General features: G+C 40.2%; 1 protein-coding gene across 16 annotated transcripts in view; it reads right to left on the reverse strand.

Moving 5' to 3' along the window:
- The window catches only part of SEMA4D (semaphorin 4D), a 103,859-nt gene that overhangs the window by 55,576 nt on the left and 20,370 nt on the right, over positions 1-27,913 (reverse strand). For 2 of the 16 annotated variants that reach the window (XM_074533175.1, XM_074533174.1), the window contains exons 2-3: positions 17,725-17,906; positions 16,968-17,054 (exon numbers count right to left, since the gene is read on the reverse strand). The exons of 13 other annotated variants lie outside the window; for them this stretch is intronic. The gene's annotated coding sequence lies outside the window, so the exon portion shown is untranslated. The remainder of the gene's footprint in view (positions 1-16,967; positions 17,055-17,724; positions 17,907-27,913) is intronic. One more of the 16 variants, XM_074533176.1, reaches the window with a different exon arrangement.

Below are 27,913 nucleotides of genomic sequence, written 5' to 3' on the forward strand. Positions count from 1 at the left end.
TTTCCAGTGCTCCAAGCTGAAGCCAGTGCCTCTATGCATATGCTGTTTGTTTGGGAAGCTGCTTTTTCACCAGCAAGTTTCACCACTTGGGTTTCTATAAGGCCTACACAGAACTTGAATTCCTTTTTTCATGTCACCCATTCATGCGATAAAGTCATACAGGCCATCTTCTCAAAGCAAATGCAGTTTTGGCTTCTAAATTTATTTCCACTGAAAATCTGATATGAAAATAAAGAATAACAACAATATACTATAAAACTGGTAATTTCCCTCCGGTCTGCTTACCCTTGCATAAATGAAAATAAACAGAAACATCTTATTTTTGCTTTCCATACCCATTCTTTGATACCCGACTTTCAGACAACAAATGTGAAGCTCTATTTTCAGATACCACTGCAACAGCATAAAGAAGAAATGCTGTTTTTCAAGTTTCATTGCACTGACACAAGTAGAGCCTGACATTCTCAGCCCTCACACCTGGTCTACCACCAGGTAACAATTTTTTTCCTCTTTCTCCTACAGTATTCCACTTGCAGGATGAGATAATTCACTCTTTTAAAACAGCACATTTAGGTCCTAGATACCAGTTGATAAATTACATGAATGTCTGAGACACTCACCATAAATTTAGCAATGTGCCAGGGTGAATGGCTTGAAACAATTATACCCTGGGTCCCCAAAATGGGGCTGGGAAAAAACAAGCAAGATAACTGCTCTTCTTCCTTACAGCTGCAAGGCATCCAAGCCTACCTACTTAAGCCATCCTGCCTCTGGCTGCTTCTGCGTCCTCTGCTCTCCACCCATACCTCCCCATCCAGACCTACACCAGTGTGCAACTGATCAGGGAGGCCAAATGATCAACTTCCACAAGCTAAAAATCTGCTTTGGGGAGGGGCTGTATCATGGGAGTTTAAATCCAAGCACAGCGTCCCTTTCAGCAGCCATGCTAGCTTGTGGCAGACCGAAATACAAGTACAACACTATGGGAGACATAAGTCTGTGTCTTCCTTGGGCAAGGAGGAAAAAATGGGAGTGCCAAGTGCTCACTCCAAGTCCTCCTTGCCTCATCTCAGGACAAAAATAAGAAAAGGTGAGGAAGAGATGAGAGATCTTGGTCCATGAAAGAAAACCCTGAAGGTCTGAGGGCTGTGTATGACTAGCCTGTGACAGACATAATGCAGCTCTCCCCTCTAATGCTGTATAGCACCCACCAAGTATGGAGCTTCCTGCAGAACTGCCTGCTAAAAAAGATGTTGAAAAGAACAGAACTTCACCCAAGGGTAACACCACTTCCCCAAGAGTAAACACTGCTCTTCCACTGCAACATCATTATGAAAACAACTTACTTTATTCGGCCAGTGATAAGCAGCTACAATACCTTCTCACCACTTTAAACCCTTGGCACAAGTGTGTTACCATTACATTTGCTAGCATATTCAAGAAATTCCACTGTCCCTAAGGATTGGCAAAGATCACATCCCATGGCATAACCACATGTCCCAGCCAACCTCACTCAAAACATGACACATGAGGTCTAGGGTCAAAATTCAGAATTCACCACACACTCCAAGGGTCATTTAAAATAGCTGAGATCATCTCCAACAGCTAAATGCAACTCATGTTTTCCTACCAAGCAAGAAATACAGTAAAACAGCCTTGAAATTTAAGAAATCATCACCTCACTCTAACAGATATAGCTAACACAAACAGCTTCAGTGGCAAGCATTTTAAAGGGTTTGAGATTTTGCTATGTTTAAGATTTGGCTAGGTCAGAAATGAACTATCCTTTTTTACTGTGTTAAAAACTCTACATCAACCACCTCAATTTTTATGCTGAAAAATAACAGAACCATACTTCTGAAATACACTGCTAGTGCTTTCCACCGACAGCACAGACATGGATTTTACAAATCATCCTTAGATTATTTTACCATTGCTCACAAATAACCTTTGCTGTTTTTTTAAACTATGCACAGCCGGAGAGTCTACACTCTTCTGTAAGATATACAAAGAAATTATAGATACCAGCAAATACAAAAATGTTTGCACAGAACAGAACTTGTTAAACATAAGCAGAACTCAGCAACAACTCAGCAATGACTGACTCAGGAGTTTGAAAAAAAACCCAAAACTCTGACACAAATGCAGTGATTAATCATTTGCTGTTGCATCTATTCTGTGGGGTTATACAGCATTGATCATAACTGTTCCTGCCTCAATACAACCCTTGTGCTGATATTAATAATGCAAAGGTCATTTTGACCTTTACCTAGTAACGGGGTATCAGTTTGTGCCCATATTACTGCTTTTTGTACATCCAAAAACGCAGGTGCAGATCTTTCAGTGCAAGTGCTTCAGGTTTCACATCAAATTATGTGGGAGCATGTCAGGAACAGGATTAATAGAAGCTTTGCTCGCAGAACATTCTCATGAGCATTACTGGGATTTTAACTCCTGCAAAGCCTAAAATGAGCTTTTTCTTATGCCAAATGAAATGCCGGAGAGAGAGTCATTGTAACACTCGATGATTAACTTCAAAAACCTTGTTTGCACTATCACAGATGTTTTAAGAGGAAAGATAGGAGATATGCACACCACAGAGGTTCTGCCTCAAACTTTGTTGATAAAACAAGTTTCTAGCTGTTGAAAGCTAAATTTGAGGGTTTTTAATATTACAGAAAAGCAGAACTGGAAAATTACACAAAGGCATTAGAGGCAATATGAGATTTATGTGCTTCCTACAAGGTTTAGGGCTCAACAAAGAAACAAAGCTTTCCTTGGCAATGCTGACCTCCAAATGCCACAGCAACCACCATTCATGTCTTATCTCAAACCAGAGATTCCCACCCCAGAACACTTACAGCTTTCACATTTCAAATGTCAGAGTTGAAAAATTAGGTTAAGCTGAGCCCAATGCAAAAGTTAATCCCAAACAAGAGAGATATGTCAGAGAATTCAGTGTCAATTAATATCACTTGTGAAGCAGATTCTGCAGAGGTGTTCAAGCCATTAGCTGCTTCCCTGTAGCCCTTCAGAAGTTTCTGTGGCCGTCAGACACTGGTGACAGGTTACCAGAAAACATGCAAAGAACATCCTTAAGACTGCTATATCCCCTTTCCCTGGTGCACAACCCAGAACAAGTGGAGACAGGACTTGGGAGGAAACCTTCACTGTCTGTATTCCAAATGTCATTCTATGCCACAAAACACCCTTCTCTTTTAAAGTGCGCTCAACAAAGCAAAAAAACTAACAAAAGCCCCCATATACCCTATAAAATAAATAGGCCCTTTCTACAAAGGAAAACAAACATCATCCTTCTATATTAATTCGAATCAATTAAACTTTAAAGGTTAAAGTTCTTTGTGGATGTATTAATTTTCTAAATTTAAATTTCAATTGCAATTGAGCTTATTTGCTAAAAATCTGGTCATTTGCTTAGGTTTTAATTTTTGCTTGATAAAGTCAGACTTAATACAGTAAACGAATGACTCTTACTAAAGCATTATTTTCCTTCTCACTCTCCCTACACTTCCCCCAATTTTCTCTAATTGAAATATTAAACTATTGCAAGAATTTATAATAAAAAAAACCCAAAACAATGTCCCATTATTAAAATGTAAACCCAGAAATGTTGTTTATTTGTGGAGCAACTTCTGATACACAGTTTTTTTTCTGGCAAATTATTATCTAGACTTCTTTGAATCCAGAAATTTTATTTTTATTTTTTTTTTTTTAGAAATTGAAAACCACTAATCTTCAAGTTTCCTATAGGATGTGTAGACTTGCACTGAGAATTTAAATCTACTAACAATCAGCTTGCTTTTCTTAAGTAGCTTTTGCAGATCTATTAGAAGTCATCCAAGGTAACCATGAGCGTACACACTACAAACTGAAATCAGTACTCCAGATTAACGTCCTTGTATTAGCTGCTTTGCTACCGCTCCTCTACAATTTAAGACAGAATGACAAATCTCATTATTGTTGTTGCTAAGAATCCTGTCTCCTGCTGGACTGTTTGCTAGCAAGCTTCATTTAAGCTTCCTTATTCTTACAGGCTGCAGACATATTTCTGCTTGGCAAAACAGTCTTTAACAACAGATTTGTTGCTCAGTGACACATAAGAAATTGCACTACAGTTTGCATGCGATGGTCTAAGTTGCTCACCAGCAAGTTCAGCCAACTGCACACCTTAAGGCACACCACAAGCTGCTCCTTATTGATTACAAAACCTCCTTGATTGCTCTCTGAGAAAGTCTAAAACTAGTAGTCACTCTGCAGAAAAAATATAGGTACCACAGTACCTATGTTCAAACAGTTTCTCTATCTTTCTAACACAATGGGCATTAAGCACTTTATCATCAGCTCTTTTGAGCCATGGCACTTCAGAAGTATCTGAGTAAGATAAAGTTTTTGAAATCTAATATGCTCTGAAAGGCTGGTGGCATATCCAATGCTTTAGCGACAGAAAATGGTGATGCAATTTCACAACAGTTGACCTCTCCCTCAAGAATGCAAGCAAAACACTTGCCATGCTGCGTTGCCTTAGATGCTGTAAATGGCATTACTCCTAAGCAGGCGTTAGCACTTGAAAGTACTGCTTAAAATGAACCCTCACCAAAACAATGACAAACTCATGACAAGCTAAAGAATTAGGTCTATTTCATATATGTTTCAGCAGTGATATAAAAGTTTCATCTTGCTGACATTTACCTAAGTTCTCCAAATTACTCATGATACACAGGGAACCAAAGATGCATATCCCACTGCTTCTCAGACTATGAAAACTGTTTGCTTCATTCTACCTACTATAGGATTTTTTGCAAGATTTCCTACAGGAGTCCTTCCTGTTTAACAAGAGAGGCTTCACAGGACACTTCCTGAGAATACATCTCCTGAAAACAATCTGGTCAGGTCCTGAGCAAGATGAGCTGCTGACTAGCAATTGCTCAGACCACTCCATGGGCGATGAGCCTTTTTTCATCCAAGGCTCAGAACTTGTCAACAGCATCTATCTTCCCTCAAGTGCTCTGGTACATTTTCCATGCATTATGCTCAAGCTTCTCTTGATACATGATAGTGCCGTTGCCAGTTCTATGTCTGAGAAAGAGTGCAAGAGCCTGGGATCAATTCCTTCACCTCCAAAGGACAAGGTAACTGCAAAAACAGAAGGTGACCATGCCTGGGAAAACAGCTACTGAGCAGAGCACTCCACCAGCTGCTGTCGCACACAGAGGCTGCTGGTGAAAGCCTTGCTCAGGAAGCCTACTGAAATGTCACACTGGACACAATGAAAGCCTCTTCTTGGTAGGGCACTTGAACAACAGCTTAAAAAAGCAAAATTTTACCAATCAGTAAGACTTTAAGACTTCAGCAACTCCCAAAGAAAAAAGGTGAGAAGCCTGCCTAGTGAGGATTTTCATGTGGCTTGTGAAAGTTACAACTTCAGCAATTCAGTGAAAGTTTGCTTATGTCACTTGCCAAATAGTTCTCTCCTACTAAGCCACTTCATAAGGCTTCACGGGAAAAACAGATAATAAATAAATAATGTTTAATAAACATTATCTATCTGTCCTTTTAACAGTCTGAGGAGCTGGTAGCATAGCTTGCTTGTAAGCACCTCCCATCACTTTCCATTCTCCTCTGTGAAGAGCTCCCAGCCACTCACCACACTCCTTCACAGCTACCTTGACACCTACCAGAGCTACCTCATTCTAGCAGCCACTGCTTTGCCACCACAGGACTCTTACAACTGCACAGAAGGTCCACACTGGCCACAGGAGTAGTACAACCACACTTTCAGTATTTATACACAAGGTTAGAAAACATCCATTAGCTGAGACAATCTCATGGATATGAATGCAGACAGATATGAAAAAGGGCCTGCTCTCTCAGGAGCACTCTAACTGGGCTTCTTGCAGCCATACCCTGTGCCCTAAATAAACTCCTCTCCATGAGCTGGTGCTAAGCGAGAGGTGCGAGTGCAAGCAAAGACCCCATGCCAGACCCTCTACTCTCTTCCATGCTGCCAGAAGAGGCACGGGTTAGGTGGACTTCTCTCTCACATTGCTATCCAGGGTCCTATTTCATAGTTTTGACTCCAGGATGACTGATAAACTTTCAGACCAACAAGCATCAAGAAGCACTCTCTCAGACAGCAAAGCACATAGCCTGTTCTTGGGATGTCAACAGCAGAGATGCATGATTTCAAGAAATAAATGTGCCATCATTTGGACTGCCTCACTGAGACTTAACCTAGAGCTGAATGGTATTTTTCAGGTGAAATGTTCATCCAATAAAAGTCTGTAGTCCTCCAATCCTCGTCTTCTCATCTTGAAATTGAGACAAATAAGATTACAAGACCTTAAAGTGATCTGTTAAAGCAGATAAAGCAAACACCTCAGTGTGTTACTGCAGCACACTGGAAGACTTAACAAAAACAAAAACCGTTTCTCAGTTGAAGAGAAGACCTCAGGAAGAGGTCTTCACAGCAGCAAAGCTACGGAGGAACATGGAGCTGTTTCTGCTGCTTGCTTGCCAAATTGAAACAGGAAACAGCAAATAAAATGCTTAAAGAATATAAAATATTATCAAATCCCATTTCAATGTCAATTGCTCGTAGTCCTAAAGACTAAACTCTATTGGATTAGAAAGGATGACGTGTCACCTTCAGAAGCCTGTCTGTGACAATTACATCCGTAAGACTGCAGAAGGCTGATCAGCAGCAGAAGGATAAGACAAGTCTACAGACCTGAAAGTCAACTTACTAGTCCACTTTGCAAATAATATTATAGGCAGGCCAGGGTTTACACAGCATTCACTATTAAATCTACACAGTGGATGCTGCCCATCAAGAGGACTTGAGGAAGCTAGTGTAACAATGACTGAGTTTTCTGTACCTGAAACAACCACCGATTAGCAGGATTTGCATTAAGCACTAAAGAGAACACCACAAGAACAGAACAGGCACAGCTTGTTTGGGCAAGTAACATGCCACATAGTACAGTGGAGATAAAAAGTAAAAATAAAAATAAAATTCAAAAATCAGCTGTTCAGAAGAAAGCTATCTCAGGAGAATAAGACAAAGAATAAGTTTTAAACCAGGACACTCTACAGTCCCATCATCATAAAGATCTCACTCAAGAGAAGCAGCACAAGAGGTTAGGGAAGGGAGCAAAATGACATGGAAGAGACAACTGCAGTTACTCAATTAAGCACAACCTGAAGCCATGACTTAAGGCTGTATCCTTGGAGAACTACCCTTCCTCCCACCCTCCTCCTGGGCCACTTTCTGCAGCACTTCAGAGTAGTGTGAAGCTACCTGTGAGCTATAGCACTGATAACCAGGTAAAAAGTTGCAGGAGTGAATATGGGAATACCAGATTAATTTTCCTTTGCTGCATATTAGGAAAAATCTGGAAACAAAGCAGATTCCAACTAAGAACTATTTGCACTCCAGTCTTAGCAGACATTTTATCATCTTAAAATATGGATCATTATTACATCTCCAGTTTCAAGGAAGCTGAAAATCTTCTCCACCAGCAGAGAAAAACACTACCAAACTAGAAAAAAATGTTTTCAGATGTTGTGTATTATTTGGTTCAAACCAAGGCTGACCAGACACAAGAGGCATCTGATCTGCAAAATGTCTGCAGACATTTTCTTTTGCTTCTGCTTATAAAGGGTCTGTGGTTGACAGAAGCTAAACAAAGCAAGAGCAAAAGCAGAGAATTTCCATGGGTCAAAAGATTAAACCTAGACTGCCAAGTGGCAATCATTTCTGCCTTCATGAGGAAAAAGGCCATAGTTAGAACAAGCTGAGTGAATTTAGTTAAATCATAACCACATTAAGCCTCTCATCTCTGTGCAGAACATCCCAGGCTTTGCAGCTAACATTTCACTATGTGAATGGGTAGAAACATTTGCTCACATAAGCTGGTTAAATGTGATTCAGCCCAGATGTCTGAATGGCTTAGCAGTCTTTGTTTGCAAAACATCAATAAAGAATGACAGACACAAACACAGGACTGAGTTTCTGTCCAGAGGACGTGCAAGGACTGGCATTTAATAAGACTACTTTTCATAGCATATATTGCTAACACTCAGTGATGTACCAGAACTATGGTTATAGAAGTTCAGTTCTTGTTCAAATGAAAGGTGAAAATGGGTGCAATCTAGAATCTAAAACACCTGTCCATTAGGGTCTCCAGAACCTTATGAAGCAGTGCTGCATCTATCAGCAACAAAGAGAGAGGAAAGAAGAAATAAGAAAAATGCTGCCAATCTTGGCGAATACCCGATACAACATGGGGTAGGGTGAACTGCTCCACTTACAGCCATGACTGTTTTCATAAACATGTACCACGATAATTCCAAAAGCATTGTCTTACGGACAGTGGCAGGCATGACATAGCTAGGGTCAGAATTGCATTTACAGTGGATGTGCTCAGATACTTCTATCACAATAGTGGCACTGTCCAGCTCTCTCAGTACCACATACAGTTCTGGGAAACACACAGATAAAAGACAGCATTTTAAAAGAAAGTATCATAGGCATACAAAGCTTAGCAGGAGAACCCAGGGTGCAAATGACACAGGAAAAACTTCAAACAAGGCCAGTAACATGCCAGTAATTCATCCTCCCAAATTCAAGGTCATTTTCTACTCTCATGGTGGAATGTATTGATTCTAATTAAGCACAAAATTTCCTCCAGCAATATGATGTCTGGCTCAGCCGGTTTCCACAATGCATGCGTACATTACAAATTTACCCTTTAAAAAGCAACCTGGCTAAAAACTATAGTCTTGATCTATTTTTCAAATATGTGTAAACATTCACAACAAACTTCCACACAACTACTACGCTGAGTGATTTGGTTCAGTATGATGAAACAAATCAGTACACAAATACCTTGATAAATAAAGGCATTCCTCTGACTCAATCATAAACAACAAATTAATCCCAACACTACTGTCCTAGATTATCTGCTAGAGGCATTTTAACAGAGCTGAAACCAACAAAGAAGCTTGTTTAGAGCCCTTGTTTTATACTCCCCAGAATATACTGTATACCAACAGACAAGCCTTAACACGCAAGTTCAGATCTGCCAGACGCACCATGCCTCCTCCATTACTTAAAACAAGCTAATATCCAATTTGTAATAAAGAGGCATTTCACAGGCAAAAGAATGGATATGCTGCAATCAATACCAATAGAGTTAGCATTATAGCAGGACACTGTCTTCCCAGATATCAGGTTTATTGCCTTCAAATTTAAAATTAAAGACAACAAATTAAAGGAAACATTCAACTCTGAAAGGACCTAACAGCCCTTCAAATTCTCCTCCTTAAAGGTATCTTTGAAGCTCTACAGACATTCTGCTTGTAGAAGGGTACTCAGATATTGTGACTTAAGAGTATTTGCCTTGACTCAAACTTTACAAGCTCTTTTTTAGCAATGGGGCTAGAAGGACTGGCAAAAAACTGAGCATCAAGTACCTAACTGCAGCTTAGGTGCAAGCAAAGCAAAAATTTGCTCACTGCACACACAAAACTTTAATCAACACAGGAACACCAAAATCCTGAGCAACCATGCTCTTGGTACACTTCTGCCAGAAGTTTTTTATATTCTAAAAGAAGAAAATTACCTTTCAGGTATCACTCTCCTTCAAAAGCCATTTATAACTCCATTCTGTTACATTTAGTTATAAATGCAGTTTTTCCACTGTGCTCTCCAGAAAGGAAGCAAAAAAAGAGAAAAACAAAGGATTTTGTGGCAAAGAACAGAATTCTGGGGTCAAGGAGCAAAAAATCAACCCTCAGAGAAACATGCACAGAAAGTTTACTGATGAAACATTCAGTCTTTTGTTCTAATTCATATCTATCATTTCACAGAACAAAGGCACCACCCTCCTGCATCTGTATTTTGAAGGCACATGGACCAGTTGTTTTACATGGAGTTGTACAAATATTCTACCTGCCACACACTTAGGATGGCAATGTACAAGCAGTTGCTCTAGCCAATTTTGTTCCAAAAGCAGCAACTGCTTTCCTTGTCTAAAAAGAATTTAATGAAGCCATCTGCTTACAGTTCAGTCTATTCTAAAAACATCCTGCATTCTTTATGCTCTCTTTTACAGTTCAAAGTCTGGCTAGCATCCCAAGGCTACAACCTTTGCAAAAAGCATACAAAAATGCCTGAAAACATTTTGTTCATATTTACATTAAAATACTTCAGTATCCGCATATATCATATGCAGATAGCACATCACTGACAACATTTTTGGCAATACTTGTATTTTGAAGAAAGGCAATAGACTAGTAAATTGGAATGCAAATTAAATCTTGGAATGCTTGTTTTTAAATATTTGAATGGATTATTTGGTAATGTAAACAACGTCCAATGAGGAAGCTAACTGATCGACAATTTAAAAATACCTCAGTGTTATAGCCTCATAAAGGCACAGCCAAGAAATTAAGAACTTAAGTTCCTTTAAACTCTATCCAATGCATCTGTAAAATAGCTATCAGGAAATGCAGATTTGAAACAACTGCTGTAGGCGCCACAGGAAAGTGCCATGTTTAATTGCCACACACCTGTGACAGCTGCTTTCAGCTGTCAGGATGTTGCCATCCATGTGGGATGTACAGGACAAGAGTACCGGAAGCAGCATAACCAGGCAAGAATGAACCTGAGGTCAATCTTCTATGTGAAGATACTTCCTACTTCTACTTCTTTTGACCTTCTACTGCTTTTACACATAGTAAAGATAGAGAACATATACTAACTTTTAACCCTATAAACTTAGAGGCACATTCCTCCAATTTGTCATCTGTTAGCATCTCTCTGGCAGCAACTTAAAACATGATATTCCAAGGAAATATACTGCAGCAAAAGATTAACTTCTGCGGCATCTGGCAAACAAATAAGAGTAAGCGTGGTTTTCCAATTGAAAAATACTCCCTTTACGCACAAGCTCAAAACCTGTTTCATTGTGCATCCAAGAGAACTCTGAAATCAACAGTGCTGTAAATCCATTAGGAAACAGAAAATACATTCATCATGGTACCAAACACACTGGGAGCTTCAATTTTGCCTGGCTCTTCTACATCACTTTAAAACGCAGTTAATGGTTATGCTAAATTACCAACCTAACACCATGAGCCAGAAACCAAAAAACAAACAAAACAAACAAACAAAAAAAACCTCCCAACAAAAAAAACAACCAAAAACCTGTAAATGGCACAATAATCACATCTTACTTTGTTTGCAGGGAAGTAGCCTGAATATAAGTGTTTTGGGGTTCATTGCTTCCACACTGAGACTGTCTAGAAGACTGGCAACAAGAAGGGGAGATATCTTTCAAATATTTTTATGACCTTTTCCAAAAAGCATGGTTTCTCTGTGGGACTCACACTTAATGTACTAAGACACACTGCATATCCAAAATTTCAGTAATCATCTGGTACCTAGGAAAGTTACGACAATAGCACAGGACAGGCAAAAATCAGATCAAAGCTGCTATTCAAAAAAAAAAAAAACTTTAAAGAAAACCCAAAACCAGCAAAATTCCACAACAAAACATGTGTGAACATTTGTTCTGTTCTCACAGCACTGAGTGTCAAAATTTCATGTTCACAGTTCAGAACATATTGTCAATTAGCTCCTTCTTCAGAGAGCCAAAGCTGTTGTAGCATGAAGAGAAGGGAAAAAAAAATCTCAATTTACATTTTTTCTCCCAGATTTCTCTGTAATAAAACCAGAATTCCACCTTCCAAACTTGGCCTTTTCAAACAGCATAGAGCAAGGAAACCAAGGCTGTCATTTTGGGGTTTTACACATGAAAAAGAAGTAGAACTGCAATACACTGTAATGATTAAGCAGTATATTTTTTTCAAAAAATTCTTCAAAAGCAATCACATGTCTAGGGCCACAGCCATAGGCAACTCATCTAAAATAACATGTGGCTGACAAGAGATGGCTTCCAAACTTGGCCAAAGCTACCAAAGGGCCTCCATAAGGCCAAAACTAAACTTCTCATAGAAGCCAGTTCGCCTGCTGCAAACGGTGGCATTTCCTCATTCTACGTGCGTTAAGTGACTAAAGCGTAAGAGTCATGAAAATCACATCAGAAAGCACTGCCACAACTGTTGAAAACACACTGTTCTAAAAAGCAAAACCAGTTCATAATTCCAAGGGAAATTATGTAAGTAGGGTGTTTACTACACTCACTGATTTAAAACACACAAGTATACTTCTTCTCTGCTCCGGCCTGAGAATTTGTGCCATGGCAGCAAAATTTTCATTAAATGAATTCCATCAGCATTACCCTCTGTGCCATACTGAAGGCACATCTACAGAGGAATGGCAAGATGGGCCTTATTGTGAACAGACCTCCAGAACGCTGTGCCTTCCATCCCTACATACCCCTGGTCTCAGGCCAGAAGACAGGCACCCAACAACACACTGCATTCACTGTGCAAAGGGCAAGCAAAAGATCCTCCGTCAAAGGTGGTATGGGAGTCTGCACTTGGCTGTCAGTGGCCACTCTGGAAATTACTGCTCAAACAGCACCATCATCCAGCTCTTTCTCACATTCAATTAAAATACCCAGCACCATCCCCCACTGCATACTGAACCAACCTAGGCCATACAGAGAGAAGACTGGCACTCTCTACAAACATGGCAAAAGAGAAAAGGCACTCCCTCGAACACCACTTTCTCAACCAGGCATGCTAGCTGAAAGAACTACGGTGGGGATCCACACTGCTGCTTGTTTCAGCACTTCTCAGGCCTGCTATGGTCTGGAAAATATACTTCTGGGATATAAAAAATATACTTCTAGGATGTACAAAAAAAAAGTTAAATATATTTTCCAGGCTATTGATGGAGTCACATCTGCACATCAACATGCCTTTTTTCCCCCTTGATGTCTGGCATCCGATCAGCGTTACTTATCAAGGATTAAAGACAATGTAAATTACCAAGTGCTTTTTGCTCCATCAGAAAAGCCCCCAAATGTTTGAAGAGTATCAGGCACAAGATGGAAGGTAATTTGAATAAATATTAGCCGTGTTTTAATGGAGATGTAGAGATTTGCCAGCAACCAACACAATCTTCACTCCACCTCTGCCAACCAGGAACAGAATGTCATCACCCAAGGGACAAGAACAACAGGATCAGACACACAAGCAGAAAAATCCAGGCTTTATACAACCACCAGAGACTGCTTATAACAGCAGTATATATGTAACATATGCATTAGAGTGAGAGATGCAGAAAGCTACACATGCAGAGTTTTCTTCCCCTTGTTCTTACAGACAAATGAAAACACTTGATTTGAAGTTTCAAAAAACTTACTCAGCAGGAAAACTAGGCTATTTGCTTTTATGTGCAGAAATGGAGGTGTGACACCACTTTTCAGCCAGATCAGTTTCTAAATACAGCTCAATATAGAGCCAGACGAGTTTTAGTACTAAAGCAAGAGAACAAGCAAAAGCTCATTTAATTGCAGTCTTTTCAGGAAGAATATGCTTGCTCTCTTCCGCAGTGCAGAACTACAGCTTTGGAAAGTGTTACGGTTTTTACTGAAATTCTGCCAACCAGAGAAAACACACTGGAAGCTACCAGACCAGTTGCTGCCATGGAACAAAGCATCTTGAATGTGTTCTTCACAAGTTCAGGTTTCCACTGATCCACTTGTCTCTTCAATTTCTAATTGCAGGAGTGTAACTTTTTAATCTCTTTTATGTAATTTTCTTTCTGGCACCACTTGATGAACTGTAATGCATGCCTCTTCAGGTCACAGCACATACAGGGTTAACACTCTTGCTAACCGAGTGAGAAAACACTGCAGAATACCAATCTATTTTATTTGAAGTCTGTGTTAACTTGTGTTTGAGCTACAGTGAAGGTGAGAAGCACACAGAGAGGCAGGACCTCTGAGGCTCTGAAAACTCTGTGCTGATACCAGAGGACTGAATAAGCATAAGTGCAAGTGCACAAGATGCTTCTGTCACACCCACACATACACAGGAGAGCACTTCAAAAACACCAACATGAGCATCAGTGAAACACACAGCCACAGACAGGATTCTGATCTACAATAGTACCAACAATGTGTCAAAGCTTGTCATGCAGGTGCACTAAAGGGTGGAAGATGTCGAGTTCAGAGTACCAGGACACAGTGCAGATCCCACTACCTTTGCTCTCTTCCCATGCTAGATCTCATTTCAGTCCCTTAAGCAGACAGACAATGTGGGCTTCAGCTGCCTCCAAAGCCTCTCTCTACAGCAGTGTCTGGGGGATGCCAATACTCCATTCTCACTGCCTGCCAAAATGTGAGCTGCTCCCAGAACATAAATAAATAAGTCACTGAATTGCAGTGACCCCACAGTTCTCTTCTGTTCCCATGCTGATGAAAACTAGCAGACTGTTGCAGGGACGTAATGATTTTGCATTATAAGAATATAATGATGCATCACAAATGGTCAGCAGCAGGACCTAAAAATGAACACTAAGGAAGAACAGAAAGGGACAGGTTGCCTATGCTGAAGCCTGTTTATTTACTTTTGTCTTCCAACCTCACTGACCGCAGAACACCAAAAGCCATTTTGAGCACTGTGAGATAGAGCAGATAAATGCCTGATGACAAGTTCAGCAAAGTAGAATTTGTACCACAAGCTGATTTCACTACTTGGACAGGACAAAAAAAAGTATGAACAAGCACTGTTAGCATGTTTAAAATGTACTTGCTATATGTTGAAGACTGAAAATGTACCATAAAGACCATTTAGAAAATCAAGGCAGTAGGTATGGCAAATATAAACCAACTGCATTTACAATTTTAACACAAACTCTCAGAGGCCTCAGCCTGATGCAACTTCAGACAAGAAAGGCAGCGAGAACAAAAAAATCAATCTGAAAGACACAGTTCTGTGTAGAAACCATATGAAGTAAACTAATTTGAAATACACTGGTGTTTAATCAAATTCTGCCCTCTCACCCTATCAAAGTTAGAGTAGCACTCTCATCAGAAGATTCTAAAAGCACTTCTAGAGAAGCAGGTAGTGGAGTGAGTAATTAATGACTACTTCCCTCCAGATCAATGAACAGTGACAGACTGATCATGACACACAGTACAGTCACAACAGCTGCAGCAGACAGAAAACGCTTTGTACAAAAGCTGCAATCAGGATAGTTTAGAGCTGCCAAAGAAAAAGTTAACATACAACTAAGACTTTCACACACAGGCACTTCATTAACCTTTGCTTTTCATGCTATGCACCCCTGAGTAACAAGTATGTGAAACTTTGTTTTAGAAGGCTTGTCTACCTTACTGTAAATGTAAAGGGCTCCCAAAGACAGCACAGCAGTTACTAAAATGTTTAGGTGAGTACTGCCATCTTGAAAAACACAACCAGGTCTGTGATTAAAGCCCTAAGCATGATGGCATCCACTTGCTTCCCTGTCAGAAGAACTGGATACTAAGCCTGTCACTCTCAGAAGCAGAGCTTCAAAACAGATAAATCATAATTCACAGCTACTGGCACAAGTCTAACTTTTCTGCCAATCAATGTGTTTTAGATGCTGCAACTCATACACCAGTCTGAAAGGTTTCCAAGGCAGACAACTAAATACTCCTGTAGGTTAGTGTATCACTGAGCAATGGGCCTTCTAGCATAGTTTAAACAAACAAACTGTACTAACAGACTGTCCATTAATTAAAGCTGACGCTTCCTTGCCCATCAGGCAACAGCATTCAGGAGCCATCACATAACGAAACCATTGTTAGTCAGTCTCTTACATATTCAACTGGAGAACAAAAGGTGACTGTTGTACAGTCAACAAGGACTTGAACTACTGCAGGTAGCTCCACTTCTCATCTCTCAACAAACGCAACAGTGAAAAGAAAGATTATGAACTGAAAGAAGAGGCAAAAAGTCTTAGTAAAAATAAAACAAGTTTCTCCAAAGTTTCCTCCTACCGTTTTTCACTAAACAGCACCTTTTCATAACAGCCAGCAGACTTTAAGTACATCATACAACTTAACTACTGCTATTAGCTAGAAAAGATAGCACAAAACCCCTCCTCAGCAAGGACAGTTTATTCCTTCCTTCCATTCTCCTTGGTCACCACGTTGAGTGCTCCTTTGAAACTTTTCAAATCTATGAAAAAAATACAACATTTTGACACTTGAGTATGAGACAAACATCTAAAAAAAAAAAATCAGATATTCACTTCTTCCAAAACATTTGTGATATGACAGTTACTCCTCAGTAAAACTACAGAAGCATAAGAAATTGCAAAACACTGTAAGGAAACGGTAATGAGAAAATTCCTTCCATAAAGGAAGTGAGAAGGATTTTGAGCTTCTGGTGGTGTTCCATTAATATGTATAACACATTTAAAAACAGAAATAAATTGTCTCAATGTTGTTTCGAAATTGTGATGTTTGATCACACTAACTACAAGCAGCAATCACAGGTGACACAATGTGAGGACCAACTGAAAACAGCAGAATAAATACCTTCATCCCAATTTTCATCAGAAAAAAAAAATTATGAAAGAGCATATGAATCTTCAGAAACAGCCAAAGAAAGAAATTCCACAATAAAATGAAACAGCAGGCTGAGACAAGTAAAGGGTCTCTAATGGTAGTGATTTATTCTATCACAGCCTGTTAGTGTCAGGTTATGTAATGAACCCACATGATTTAGAAATTCGCATAGAGAGATAATGTTTTTCAATTAGCAAAATGGATCTGAGTTGGCTGATGTCAAGTGCCTGTAAGTGATAATCTCATGAAAATGACAGATGAACACCTTAAACAAAGTCTCAAAATCCACTACTTTTTATGACTTTAAGTTTAAGAAGACATGCCTTAATGCCATCTTCAAAATCAACCAAAAGAAACTAGATATAAGCTGTAATTCTCCCAGTTACCAACACTTCTCATGTTTTTAAATACCTCTGCTTCTGCACTAGGATGAAACAAGGCATGAAGTCGAGGCACAAAAGTCAGTAACACAGTGCTGTGAATTAGACCAGGTGAAGCCTGTAAGAAATGAAACAAACTCATAATAAATAATACATGACAAGCATTCACAGAAGGGAATATATGGATAGGAAAACAACCACGGAGCTAGCAGAGCCAAAGCTGCCACTGAAAACTGGTTTGCCCTTCCGTGTAACGAAGGCTGCTAAACCTGTCCAAAAGTCAGCTGAAGTTAAAATCTGAAAAATTAAAATCTTTCTCCTAGAAAAGCACTTCGCAATACACAGCCTCCTGCAGTTCCCAACATACAGCAGTGGTAGAATCCACTGCTACTTTTCTTTTATGGAAGTGTGCTTTATTACTGCTCTGAAATACCTGCTTTCAGTTTCAAAACACTGTGGTCTTACATAATTTACTCTAAGGAGTCAGCTAAATTTTTCTTCCTCATCATTTGTATTTATCCATTTATGCCCATTACGTTTTCTTTGACAAGTCACACAGGCAGTGTTTCTTGAATTTATCTCACTGCAAACATTTTCTAGTACTTAACCCTGCACAACTCAGATAATATCCTGTACTCCCTCACAGGCAAAACAGATAATGGAAGAAGACTAAACCAAGCTTTAGTGAGTTCCACTAAACTGATATGCATTACAAGCAGCACATACTAAAAACATATATGGAATCTGCTCACAATCACCAAGACATTACAATAAATCTCCAAACTTACAAATGAATCCTTCCAAGTGTCTTTTAAAACTCTTTTTTGAGACATTCAGACAATGTCTGTCCAAAACCCCCTGTTTTCAAAGCAACCAGGTTGAGAGCCAAAAGTCAGGACGGAGACCAGCAGCCTCTGGGGGTTGTCAGCACTGGAATCCTCAGATGTCAATTTAGGTAGCTGGAGACTTACTGAAAAGAGAAGCCCACAGCAAACTTTTACTTTCCAGAATCTATAAAACACAGATACTCTTTACAACATAAAGGGCATAGGTAAAGCCATTTCTTGGGGCTTGTTTTGGGGGTTTTTTGTTGCTTTCTTTCTTCTTATAACAGTTACTTCTCAGTACACCAAGATCTTTCATTAAGTTGCACAACTTCAGTCAGCTCAGCACAGTTCCTAAGGTTAATAAACAAAAAGTTCTGCACTCCTTTTCCACTGCAGCTACATCACTTCATGGGGGTAGAGGAGGTAGGTCAGGTAGAAATCCTTCTAACCAAGAAATGAGCAGACATAAGTTACTAGAGCACAACAGATCTGTCTCGTGATACAACTTTGGCCATGCCATGAACACATGTACTTCTCTTCAATCCCAGTCCAATTCTTAAATTGCTAGAGAAGACGCAAAAATCCCCTCCATCCTCTTATGCCCATCAACTAAGACCTACACAAAAATTTGCAAGAGGAAAGGAAACATATGGGATTATAAAAACAAATATTTTGACTTACTTCCTTCTTCCCCCTTCATTCACTACAAGCCAACAAACCACTTGCTTACACCTTTTAGCAGAAATCACTCAGCTTAATCTGAATTTATCTTCTTCAGGCAATGAGAATCCCAGTATCTTTCTCTGAAATAAGCTTAAACTTAGATGAAAGAAAGGAATTTCAGGGTGGGAAGCAGCAAGGGGAGGGCCACCCAGCTACAACACCAGGAAAGATGAGTTCCCTCACACTATAATGCTCAGCGCTGCACATGTCCCACAACACAGCTTTGCTTCCCCATGTCCTGCAGCCAGTCTGGCCACCACTGCATCTGGCTCCTGTCCCAGGGCACTCAGACGTGAGTGCCCTGCTCAACCACACAGAGGAAAACAATGGGGAAAAGCAAGGCCAGATAAAGGATCCCATGTTTTCCACTAGCTGACTTTCTGGTGTAGGGGCCTTTTTTTTTTTTTCCCAGAATTTGACTTATATGGGAAGTAACTGATGTCATCTTAGTTCTAGGGCACCAGAAGAGCAGTGACCATGGGAATTGTAAAGTAGTGGCTACCTCATCTGCTCCAAAAAGCTTCTCAACAGGCAAAAATACTTTAAAAATTGATACCTACAGAATTGAGAAGATTACAGAGAAAAGCTCAGCAACACCAAAACAGGAAAAGAAGAAAAAAAACCCAAACAATCCAATACTGTGTTTTAGTGAGCCCTGGAAATTGTAGAAACCTGGTGATCCAGATTGTATCAGTTAGCACTCAGACAAAACAGATGAGTTTGGACAAAGAATAGTCCCAGATTACACATTAGAAAACCTTACTAACAGCATCACTACCCAGAAGGGACACAGGCCAACCCTCACAATAGGCCCTGCTGTCATCATCAAACACAAATACCCTAGAAAGGCATCTTACCTGTTAAACCTGCCATTTTTGCTGAATCCAATTTCTACAGATACAAAGAGGTGATTCACAGTTCTTTACCAACATTAAATGGGACATGGAGCCGGTGTGGCAGGCCCAGTTCCACCTCCCGGGGCCAGCAAAGCAAGCCGTGTGCCAGAGGGCTTTGGTTTGCTCTCCCTCTGGTGCTGGATCAGAAGCCAGTGTGGAGCCGTATGCTCACAAACCACCATTTCAACTGTCTGCAATGTAAACCAAACCATGCTGCACAGCACTATTCCCCAAAAACCACAGGGAAGGTAAGAGATGGAGGATGCACATTCCAGAGTCCCAGAGCCTGCGCTCTCTGGCAGGCACAGGGGGCAGGGAGGGAGCAGACAGGGACACACCTGGGCAAGAAGCTGACAGAGGCAGTGATCACCATGGAATACAGCAAGTGTAAAAACCTGGTGAGAGGCATAAATTACTAGAGACAGGCCATTTTTGTAGCGCTGCTGAAAGGAGCTGCAGCATTGCAACTTTCTCAACCACTAACTGAGGGCAAAGCAAAACAAAGTGCTTCCCACTCATCCTTCAGAACGGGCTCCTCCTGGCCCATTCAGCTCCAGGAGCCCTTCCCAAAGTCTGGTGCTGGACAGGGATGGCTCTCCTGTCACACTACCTGAAAGCAAGGAAGAGCATGGCAGCTGCTCGTCCTTTTCCCCTACCCTTGCTCCATGCCTACAAGAAGGGCATAAAGGCCTCAGAGGACAGCCCTGCTGACACCAGGGCTGATCTTGCTAGGCCAGACTCCACGTACTTACAACAAAGGAGTAACTAAAAAGTTAACAACAAGATATTCAAAATAAGAGTTGCTGTAAAACACAAGAAAGGCAAACTCCACATCTAATTTAGAAAGAAAATTAACTCTGCACTCCTAACAATCTTCAGATGCCATAAACTTGAAGAGCCTACCACCCTAGCAGTAAGTATTCCCCCTTAATGGATGCCCAGTGATGTTTCTGTTTGGTGAAGAGTTTGGCTCAGAGCCTTCCTGGATCCCTATCACATCTCACATTCCAAATCAGCCTTTGGCTGCTCCAGAAGACTCTGGTCACACCAAGCCAGCAGCTGCTGGCCAACACTGCTGCTACAGCCAGAGGGCCCCCATACAACAGACACTGAAATACCTTGCAGAAAAAGGAAGGAAGTCTACAGCTATCATCTACCATTAAGACTCTAAGACACAACATCAGACAGGTTTATTATTTTTAAAAAAGCCTTTGTTCAATGTTAAACCACACAACTGATTTATCAGACCTTTAAAAGGCATCTTCCATGCTGAAAAACATTAGCTGATCCGTTTGTTTCACATTATGGATTAACCTTCTTTTCCTAAGGCAAAAAGACAACTTTCATCAGTTCACATGTTATACCCTGAAACTCTTACCCAAGTTTTCCACCAAGAACTTGTCAAATGATCTGTATTTTAACTAGACGTTAAAAAAAATCCCCAGCACTAAACTCGACTAAACTTCCACCTATTTCTTGCTTTGAAGAAACTCTGCTGACACGCAGTTTTCCAACCCACGAGCACCATACCAGCCTCGTAAAAGGAGGAAATACCTTTTCCATGCCTAAACCCTATAGTTTATCCATAGTCAAATGTGTTATCTGAAAGAAATGCAGTTGAAACAACAAGGAAAATTAGAAAAGTTTAAAGTTCTAGATAAACACACAAAGCATAACAAAGTACTTTTTTTTTTTTCTCCAGGCACTCCTCAGCAAATAGACTGAAGATTCATCATGTCTACAGCAACCATTCTTTCAGGAAGATGATTAAAAAGAAGCTGCACACCATAATGTCCCAATGATGTAAGTTTTGATACAGAAATATTTTTGCATACTTAGAAATTTAAACATCAAATCAAGGAGCAAATTAAGAGCTGTCATTAAACAGCTGTGTTTTCCAACACACTTTTCTTAGAATTTTTCCACCATTCAAAAGCAAATACTGCCATAAAAGATTAACCACATGCTATGTTTATGTACTGTGTGATTCGCTGCAAAGTGAATCAAACTACAGAAAGTCAGTTTCTAAATTAAACAAAAACTACTGGTTTCAGCCTTCTCACCTATTAAGCAGTCTGCTGTTAAGACAACTGGACCAGCAAACTTCATGGCAACTGTCACATACGAGTGAGTTCAAGTGAACCAGTTTTGTAGGAAAACATTGTCTACAGCCTGAGAAGCCATTATTAAAAAAAGACTCAACATTAAAATCAGCAACTTGCTCAACATAATTAAAAATATAATTTGGAAGCAGTGTATTATATCTTATGGAAACTACTTAAGCAGAATGCAAACTGTGAAAAAGCGCCAACCACTGACAATAACAAAAATGCAGAAAACATCTCCCCATTCATTAGCAGCCAAGTAATTAATCACAATGAGCTGGTCAGTGCTGGAAAGTGTTCCCAAAAGCCTGCAAAGCCAGATTACACCAGCCTTCCATACTTTAAAGAAAGCCCTACCTCTACATTGAAGGTATGGGCTTAAACTAAGCCCACAAAACAAGACGTCACCTATTGGGAGTGAACCACATGGTAAAAATCTGTGCCTGCACAAACAAGATCAACTACTAACTCGAATTAAAATCAAAGAGGAAAAAAAATGCAGCAGCTCTAAGAAACTGTCAGCTGGTAACATTAGAATGCCAAATGGTCTTATTAAACTGACCCATAGCAGAAATCAAGGCACAGAGAGCACTGAGACATGAGGAAAAGACATCAGCATCAGAAGAAGAGGACATTGTGGAAAAGGTCACCAACACTCCATCTTCTGCAATTCCATCCTAAAACCTGGGGGGAGAAACAGCCTGACAACCCATCATCACAGAGATCATAATCTCTTGCTTCTGGAAGAGGCGTGGAATTAAAATAATTCCCTCCTTTGGGAGCTGCCAATGAACATGACATACAACTCCACACTAAATAATAAATGAAAGCCAACACTTATGAAATATTTTTGTCAGCTGAAAGAAACTGTCACTTCAGTCAAGTCAGATGCACCCTTAATTTGCTGATGCCCCTTTTCACGCTCCACCTCACCAAAGCACCACGGTTTCACCAATACTCCTCTCACTGGCAAAACCAGCTGAGGCAGCTCCTGGCCCCGCAGCAGTGCTGCTTTGTCACTGGTGCGGACACACCATCAGCAAGCAGCACGCATGTGCTGCAGCATCAGGCTTCCAAACAGCAGCACGACCACTTCTGAGGAACCTGCATGGGAGCAAGGAGAAGGAGTGGGAACTGGCAGAAGTAGCTCCAACTGGCTTTTCTGGCATATGCAATGGTAGTGGAGCACCAGCACTGAGAGGCACAAGTCTCCATGGATGCCATGACCATGGGAAACACATAAAGCACTATTAATGCTGCTATAGTTGAGTTGATCTTAATGAGCAAGTGGCGACATTAGATATTTGCATATGTATTCATAATAAAGAGTTTTACTGTGCAATTTTCAGGCTACATTAAAACAATAAATATAATCATGGAGGAGAAAGAGGCAACTTTGGTTTTGCCCATAGCAAAGATGAACCCACAGGCAAGCCTACGTTGGGAACAACCACACTGTCCTGCCCATAAGAGGTTGCATTCGTGCTTCATGTATCTCAAATCACAGACTCCTCTTTCAGGCAGGAGGAGGGCAGCATGGACACGGCCACATGCCCAACAACATGGACAGGCAACCACACCAGTCCATACTCTATGCCCTGGCAGCACCACTGTACCTCCACAGCTAACCAAACCCAGGTGAGCTCCTCACAAGGTTTTTCCTGTAAAGGTGCAGCACTGGCAAGCCTCAAGAGCCACTGCCATACACAGGCCACAGGCAGCTCAAAACTCAGGGTCCTTTGCAACATGAGAGCCCACCCATCCCAAGGTGCAGGCATTCCTATACAACCAAACCCTCTAGCGTTCTCAGCAAGGCCTTTCTGCCTGTAGTACACTACAGGTATCAATTACCAACACAGGGATACCATGTAAAAACCTGCAGTCACCTCTCTTGTGGGCTTCCACGCATGTGTAACTGGTATGCACAAATAACTATACCAAGGCAAGGGGTCCAGTTCTTGCTATAGTTAAGGTAAAACTTCTGAGTACCACCACTAGTTGAGAAACTACTGCAATACCTGAGTAATCTTTGCAAACAAAACAAGCCTCTTCAATGCAGACTGTCTGGTTAGACACTGCTAATGAAGATGAAGGACAAACAAAGGTCACAAAGCTAAGAATTTTCAATACCTGCTTTGGAGGCAAATCTCAGCAAAACACACAGGTTTAAAAAAAAAAACCCAATCAAACATATTCTTTATTTGCAAAGTACCGTGAGATCTTCTGAGGTTCTATACCTTTACCTCCATTTTTAATTAGGACTCTCTCAGTAACATGTGCATGGGATTATAGATTTCCTTCCCTCCCCCATCCCCCAATCAAGTTTCAAGTTTGTGGACCACATCCAAGGAGCCAGTTTCTATGCATTCCTGAGGGAGAAAAGGCTATAGAAAAGTCTTTTATTTCTGCATGTATTTCCCAGAAGGCCCAACTAATGCAAAAGGAAATGTATCAGACTTCTTCAATGGGGGGAGGGCAGGAGGGGATTAACATGTTTCATGGGCAGAGTGTGTGCAAGCCAGGAGGGTTGAGCACTTCAGCCTGAGCAATTAGATGCAACGCTTTTGTAAACCTTACGGTACGATATCTGAAATACCCTTTTCAACAGAAAAACCCACTCAAGTAAATGTCAAAGTAAATTGTGCTGAAAACCAGACTACGTCACAAAAGGCTACTGTAAAGGGACACGCTTGAGACTGAATACGTATACCTCATGAGAATCACCACTGAAGCACATCAGCATCGTGAAGTTAAGGGCATAAATTCAGGAGCACACGTTTTCATTGCAAGTCAGCATCATCTGCATGAACAGTTTCATGTAACTGGTAGCAATCATTTCCTCCTCCTAAAATGATTTTGTACATACTTCTCTACAAAGTTTTTCAAGAACTTACCAAGTTTGGGTCCAGCTTCAGAAAGATGCATCAAGATTAAAAAAAAAAAAAAAAAAAGGCTACTGGGAACTGAGCAACTGCTCCCTATACTAAAAAATTACAGGAAAGCTAAATAAAAGGTTATTTCTCCAGGATTGTGACTCCGCCTGCTGAGTCTATTTTACTGGCAAAGCATATCTATAGGCAATGTACAAAGCAGTTTTTGCCCCATCTCACACCTCCAAGGGACTCCAACCACCATGTACACTGTCTACTGCAGCATTCTCCACGCCTCTGCTGTTCGCCTCAGGGCTGTTTTTTCTTTAAAACACCCCCCCTTCCACTTACTCACAACAGTGGATTTAAAAAAGAATTTAAGGCAGACATAGCCTAAATTTGCTGAAGGTGAATACTGCTTTGATTTTTACAGAGCGTACAGGCAGCAGGCCATGCCATGCAAGTTAATAGACAAACACACAATTAACTGAACAAGAAGCTCAATTCAAGTTTTACTGCATTTGCCGGTCCAAACATTCCTACTCCACCTGTATTTAAAAACTGTTTGCAGTTTAATACAGCATGCAATTATATTATAGCTGTCTACTCAAAGTGAAAACAGATTCGTTCCCAGAGTTACTCAGCATTATTAGTTACAGTGTAAACAGCCTAAGATATTTAACTAGTACATTCAATAACATAATCACTCATCCTCCTCTTCAACCCTCACATGGAAAAGTAAAAGCAGTCAAATTATTTACTTACTTAAAACCCAACAATCAGGTTGATTGTTCCAGGAATATGCTTTTAGATGGTGAACTATCCAATATTGTATTTACAACATTTAGTAAATGCATGGGGAAAAAAACCCAACAAGATTCCGTACTGATTTTGTTCAGTGGGCCCTCAAGCAGCCATCTTCTTTTCTATTATCTCATTATTATCTCAAAGTAACTTCTTTTCTATTATCTCATTTTACAGTATTTGAAGGGTTCCACTTTTGCAGAACAATATTCTGGAATTTTAACACTACAAATGATAGACTTTCTGTCCACAAACATCAACGCTTCCAACAGTAACCAATTTGCCTATGAAACACCTACTACAGTCTAAGCAATATGTATGCAATTTAAGATGTTATAATGTTGATAGGAGAAGGTGATATTGGAATAGCATGATCATTCATTTAATAAGGTATGAAAAGATCTAGCAGCCAGAAACTGATGATCAACAACAAAATGTGCAGGCTCTCACAGAGGAGAGTAATTAATGCCTGGAAATAAGATGACATGGAGGATTTGCAATCATTACAATCAAAATAAGGAGAAATCGATTTTCTACATGAGGAAGATGAGAGTAGTGGGCAAGTCTCATTACAAAATTTCACTCAGCCATTCCAGAGGTTTTTGTTACTCAGGGACTAAAGTAACACCTTTAATTTGCTTTTCTTCAGGGAAGCAGTTGCTCACTGTTTTCATCAGGTTATGTTTTCACTTTTAGCTGAAGCTCACCACCCTACCTCTTCTCCCCTCCCCCCCCATCTCAAGCAAGAGAGTGGGCATTGAAAAGAGTAGGCAGGACACCAGCTGCTGTAATTCTGGGGCGCTACAAGCAAACCAATTTTGCGCCTCTATCGAGAATTTTACTATCTTTTACGATTTTTACATAGTTCTGTAACATAGCCACAAAGTTGCAGAAGCAATGAAGGCTAGAGCACAGCTGCAGCAGTAGCATGCTCAGCTCTGTAGCACAGCCCCTTCTCAGGGCAAAACCGACTCAGCAGTCTGCTGCTACACACACAGCTGCCTTACCATTCCATGCAGTGCTCAGAAAGACTTCATATGTGTACCTCTGAGAGAGACAACAAAGAACAAGGCAGCGATCAGGCTGTTTTAAATACATTTCTATATTCTTTCACCCAAAACAAAACAACCCAAAAAACAGTAATTCATCATTACAGCACAGATTTTTTTCCATTATGAATCTGCCCAACTCACTGTCAAGTTGGAAGCTAAACCCTACCATCAGTACATATGTGCTTTGGAAACAATGTCTAGTGATTACAGAGCAAAGCTCTACTCAGTGACCTATAGGAAAATTATTGTGAAAAAACCTTCCTCGTTTCTCTTTGGCTGTATACATAGCTTTGAAAAATCCCACCTAGGTTTTTAAAAATTTTCTGTAACAAAGCCACACTTCTCTAAGTCTGTTCCTATTTGCCATGAATCATTGCAATACAAGTTTTCCATATTAACTCCTTCAACCTTACATGGCATAATTACAAATGTTCTCGCTGCATATTTTTACGTATTTAACTGAGAGATTTCATGCCATGCAAAATAAATGTCTCAGTACACATTTATTTCACGTTAAACTTACACAGTGCTACACCATTTACTTCACTATTTCTAGATAAACTCTAGCATAGTGCAGCTCATAAACAGCAATTATAACACAAGATAAAATGCAATTTAACAATGCAAATGGAACTCCCCAAACTGCACAGGATAATTGAGAGCTTTCATGGGATATCCCATGTGAAGAAAAATTTCATTGTAGAACTGTAAATTGACAGACTATAAAATCGCATAAATGGAAAAGTTTCAGCCTCCAGACACTGCGCATTCCACATACATGCTAGCTATCAGAAAACTCTCTCTGAAAACCAGACATTGGATCTGAAGCTCTCTGGGAGAGTCTGGAGCAAAAGAAAAGCAGCATTATGTCATGTTTTGCCATGGTTTGGAGGAACTTTCTCATCCCTCAGTATCACACATCTTGTCCAAACTATTATTTGACCAGACCAGTTGTGCTTACACTGTTTCTACCCTGAAGAAGGCATTATGGGTTACCAAAGGGTTTAGCAGAACACTTTACCCTGCATATCATCTGCCAAAGTGAAGTCAACAGCAAGTGCCAGCACAACTGAGGATCTTTCCTCCTACACCAGTCTTTCCCTTCACAAGACTACAAATTCTTAAGCAGAAGAGGATCACTGATCTAATGCCTGGTGTTGAAGTGCTACTCTTGATACAGAGATAAAAACAGTCCCTTTCCCAGAGGCCCTGTATGTCTGGAGCCTCTGAAGGCACGGGTGGTCCCCTCAGGAAGTAATGAATCCCGATCAATCAGAAGATGGACAAAACATAGCCAGTTGACACTGAGCTCAAGCAGCCTCTTCTCCATTCTTGACTACTTCCTGAAATATTTCATCTGTTTCTTTCACCCACAAATCCAAATCCAGAAGGCAGACACTATAACAAGTAAACACTCTTAAGCTTGTGACTAGTAGCTTCTCTAATCAAAGAAACACGTATAACTTGTTTTTTCTTCCCGAAGTTTCCTCATCCATCCTCAGAATAACAATAACTTCAAGCAAATAGGGCGCTTCAGGATCCTGACGTGCACCAGATTTCCAGACAAGAAAATTTGTATTTACATGATTAATAATGTAATTACTATAATTACTTATAATAATATATTAGTATATATTATATGTTAGGTACTACAATACATGTTAATACAGTGATATAATTACTTATATTTATTAGAAAAA

The sequence above is a fragment of the Zonotrichia albicollis genome, chromosome Z, assembly GCF_047830755.1.
Source record: "Zonotrichia albicollis isolate bZonAlb1 chromosome Z, bZonAlb1.hap1, whole genome shotgun sequence".
In the NCBI taxonomy this organism is placed as follows: domain Eukaryota; kingdom Metazoa; phylum Chordata; class Aves; order Passeriformes; family Passerellidae; genus Zonotrichia; species Zonotrichia albicollis.